This window comes from Octopus bimaculoides, chromosome 8 (assembly GCF_046866305.1).
Source record: "Octopus bimaculoides isolate indiv1 chromosome 8, ASM4686630v1, whole genome shotgun sequence".
Lineage (NCBI taxonomy): Eukaryota > Metazoa > Mollusca > Cephalopoda > Octopoda > Octopodidae > Octopus > Octopus bimaculoides.
Genome location: NC_142935.1, coordinates 22,888,897 through 22,893,896, shown reverse-complemented (window position 1 = coordinate 22,893,896; position 5,000 = coordinate 22,888,897). Strand labels below are relative to the sequence as shown.

The 5,000-nt window shown below is 32.3% G+C and overlaps 1 long non-coding RNA gene across 1 annotated transcript in view; it reads right to left on the bottom strand.

Moving 5' to 3' along the window:
* Positions 1–3,186: 3,186 nt before the first annotated feature.
* The window catches only part of LOC128248508 (uncharacterized), a 3,807-nt gene continuing 1,993 nt past the window's right edge, over positions 3,187–5,000 (bottom strand). The window contains exon 2 of the long non-coding RNA XR_016242821.1: positions 3,187–5,000. This exon is cut by the window's right edge and continues 12 nt beyond it. This is a non-coding gene — a long non-coding RNA (uncharacterized LOC128248508).

Here is a 5,000-nt window from a genome sequence, read left to right as displayed (position 1 = left end):
TTTCCTACAGATTTTGTGTTTGCTGTCTGACTGAGTTTTGTCAACCTTGCCTGTATCAGATTTGTCCTAATGGCTTGTTCCTAAGAGGATATAATTAGCAATTTGGTTTCTCATATCAGGTACTCGACCGTCGCCAAAACCAGCGTTCTTTACTTCCAAAATTCTCGGTTTCTTGGAAGAAATGGAATTACATTGGCAATGTAATTCCATTTCTTTTTATCTGCTTGTTTTTTTGTCCTTCCTTCTGTTCTTGTATTCTCTTACGGTTTCAGTAACTTTCTGGACATTTCAAAATCACGTTAAGAGTACACGTATCTGTGGATTACTCAGCCAATTACACCTTAATTCAGGAGCAAATAATTCGGTTGATTGATTGAACACTTGTATCTTCATCATCGGAATTAGGAAGTTAACCACCACATAAACAGGACGAACTTCACCGATAGAATGTTACTAGGTTTCGAAGATTTAAGACGACATCCTTCACCACCACCACCACCACCACCACCACCTGGAACTTCTAACTAACATTGATCATATGTCATCGTACAATGTTTTACCATATATCGACAGCGTTTCTATTTTACTACACGTATTTCTGCAGGAACATTCTTCATATTTGTTATTTTCCAAAGATACCTTGTTGATTATTGTTATAACATTTATCGTTTCATTAGAGCTGGGGTATGCGCATGTGTAATTCTGTAAATGTCTGTAAACATCAGTAAACAATTTATTTACTGATTTATATTGTACTTGTATAAATATGAAAGTTAAAGTTTAAGATAAAGATTAAAAAGCATATAAAAAATAAAACAGATTATAAAGACAAGAAAAGAAATACTTTGAAACAAAAGTTAAACTATTTGTCTAAATCCTTCCACAAAAAAATATAAGCCGATTTGAAGCCGATTATATAAAATCTATCTACTACACACAACTTTACAAAGATTTCATATTTGTTTAGCTGTACTATCATCCGAGTACTTGTCAATAGTATACGTCTTAAGTGCTATTGGTACAAGTGTGCGACTTAGCCATCGCTTATATGTGTGTGTGTGTGTGTGTGTGTGTGTGGGTGTGGGTGTGGGTGTGTGTGTGTGTGTGTATGTGTGTGTGTGTGTGTGTGTGTGTGTGTGTGTGTGTGTGTGTGTATGCTCCACCATGACCGCAGCCGCATGGCTGAGACGGGTAAAGGAGTAAAAATATGTATGTACGCATGTATGTATGTATAGAGAGAAAGGAGGGGGAGAGAGAAAATGGACAGGCAAACAAACAGACAGACAGACGGACGGACAGGTAAGCAGACAGACAGACGGATCGACAAACACAAAAACTAGCAAGAACATGAATCAAACATTGCAACCGAAGACGATTAGTGATTACGCCAATCGAAGAGTTGTTGTTTAATTTAAATCCCGTTATTCGTTGAATATTTAAAAAACAATAGTAATAATAATTTTGAATTAAACGAACAAAAAAATTATTGAGATCCTTCGATTTCACAACTATGCCACCATCTCCGTTTGTAAATATCTGTTTGTTTGCTTGTTTCTGATTGTGCACATTAGCATATGAAGACAAGTCAGTGAATCGTTTCAACGACAGGCCTCATAGCTTTTAATATTTGCAGTCCAGCTAGTTATCGATCAGATCAAACACATATTCCTAACGGACCAAGGAATTATTTGTGGTGTTTGTTGCTCTGTGGCTCAGTCATTGTCATTATTGAATTGCTGCTGCTGCTGCTGCTGTCACTTTGTTTGTTGTAGTTGTAGTTGTTGTTCTTTGTGATGTTGTTGTTGTTTATATTTGTTTGTTCATTCGATGTCGTGTGAAGTGGTGAATCAGTTGTTATAACTGTTGGACAGAGATCAAGGAATTTTAGTGTCACGGAAGATTCCTACCAACGAATAATATAATATTTTGTAAAAACTTTTTTTTCATTGTGCTTTTATTTGCTATATATATATACAGACAAATATATATAATATATTATATATACATATGTATGCATGTATATATATGTGTGTATGTGTGTGTGTGTGTGTGTGCATACTTGGGTGAATGCGTTTATGAATTATATATTTGAATATGCATATATATACATACATATATATATATATATATATATATATATATATATATATATATATATATATATATATATATATATACAGAAGCATATACATGTATGTATATATGCATAAGCGTACATATATATATATGCGTATATAAATAAATATGTACATATATACTTATATATAGATATATACACACATATGTATATATATGAGTATGTGTGTGTGTGTATATATATATATATATATATATATATATATATATATATATATATATATATATATATATATATATATATATATATATATATATGTATATATATATATAATACACAATATATATATATATGTGATACTGGCTTTACATAGATACATTCATACATAAACGCGTATGTGTGTGTGTGTGTGTGCGTATGTGTATAATACACAATATGTGTATATAATACACTCTTTAAATAGATAGATAGATACATACATATACGTGTGTCTGTGTGTGTCTGTGTCATACGTGTATGTATGTGTGTGTGTGTGCGTCTGTGTGTGTGTGTGTGTGTGTGTGCATAATGCACAATATATATATATATATATATAAATACTGGCTTTAAATAGATAGGCGGATACATGCATACTTACATATACGTTTGTGTGTGTATATATATATGTATATACGTGTATATATATATGTGAGTGTGTATATCCATATATATATATGTATATACGTGTGAAAATATATTTACGTCTATATATATACGTGTGTGTGTGTGTATATATATATATATATATATATATATATATATATATATATATATATATATATACATATTAATTTATGAGTTTGTTTGTAAATAATATTGACTCAACGCTGTCTTGCACAGACATAAACACACAAGCACATCATACATTACAACTCACACAACGTAATACGTTCCATACTCGCGCGCTTCATTTGCACAACACTACTGCTACATACACAATTTCCCTTGGTCAGATAACGTAAGCACATTTCATTATATTAAACTTCATATAGCAAGCGCATAATATATACACGTATACGCAAAAATGTATGGAATAGTACGTATATATAACAGAAAAACAAACACACATGCATATACACATATCTGTATTAGAACTTTTCAAAAAAGAAAGAAAAAAATTAAGATATTAAAAAAATGGAAATTGAAACCAACTTTATCCTCATTAATATATTTCACTTACAACATAATTTAATTAATACATCATATTTACACCATAATTAATTAATATATCACACTTTATAGATTACGGCCCTGCATGTTTACCCTGAAACGAAAGCAGCGTGTCTCAATAACATATCTGAAATGAGATATAAATCTTTATAGTTAAAAACGAAAATTGAATTTTTTTTCCTGTCGATTACATATTTTGTTAGTTGAAAATTGCTTCTTTTTTTTATCATCAATAATTAGAAAATTTAATGGTGTATACTCAATATAAAATATCTAAGTTAGTTGCTTGTTAAGCTACACTTTCAAAACTGATGAGCAGATATCTGTTTTACATCTGTTCACTGTGTCTATAGAGGAAAGGATTAATGTCTCAGTTCATCTGGCCATTTGAGGAAAGTTAACAACAAAATTGTAGTATATTGTCCAAGAGAAATTTTCTTGATTATTTAATGTTAAAGAAAGCGACCTCTTATATACTTAACTCTTTGTTTGTCCAAAGCATTTTATTCGTTCTAAATGTCCATGATTGTTTCTGTCTTTTAGTTAGCTCATGTTTCACACGTTCTGAATAACATAAAGCTTGCCATTTATTAGTCCAAATTTATTCCGGTGGATGAAAACAATTGGGAATGCGTAGCATACATGATGCATAGAAGCAAGAAAATATAACCGTGTGACGCGTTGACAAAAGTGATATTCTGTTGCCTTCCATTGGATATTTTTAGCAAGACACCATCTTGGCTAGATGCACACCTGTTTGTCACACCGGTCTGGAAACTCAGAATCTAAAGAATCCGAACAAATGCTACTAAGCATTTTGTTCAACATTCAGGCAATTCTACCAAAATTGAATTCGGCAGAGTTTGAATTCAGAGCCAGAAAAATACTGCAGAGCATTTCGTCCGGCGGTCCAACGATTCTGCCAATTAGTCGCCATCTTTACTAAACATTTTTTTTCATTTTTCGCTTAGCAGGATTCTGAGCAGAAGGTTTCCATCTTGTCCTGGCAATTCACTTCTCATGTAGCTCAAATATACTACATGCAAATCAAATGTTGCCGTAGAAATTTCGTGTTCCTTCACCTTTACTCCAGAGGGCTGTGGTAAACCATCAAAACATTGTGTTGCTGAAGAACCGCACGTATTTGTTTGAAATCTGAACACGACACATCAGTTTCTGTTAGTCAAATACTATCATTTGATTTTGATGCCAAAATGTGCTCTTTATGTCCATGTTCATGAAACATTTTTTTTCCTATTGTCATGTCTTAGACTAAGAATTTATATATAAACAATAACACAAACTTCGTGTTTAAGGACCAAGTAATCATCAAGCTAGGAGGGAACCACTTCCGTGTAATCTTCCCTAGAATTTCAACATGAGCACCATTTCTTCAGTAGTGAGCAGCAAACAAACACTGTTACAGGACTCACTGAAAAGATGAATAATTGTGATCAAATGGATAAGATGTTGATCCTATTATCCAGCTGAATAGAACTGACTTCTTACCACTTCTAGCAACTCGCAATCTTTTATTGATGTTCTGTTCTTCGAGAAGGAAAAGTACGTTTCTCTCCTTTTCATCAATGCACGGAGATGAACATTGATGTTTAAGTTTAATGGTTGCAATATTGATATCGAATCTTCTCGAAGGAGAATAATTTGAAACTGAAAAATATGAGAACCAGTTGTCGATGTGTATTTGCTTCCGAAC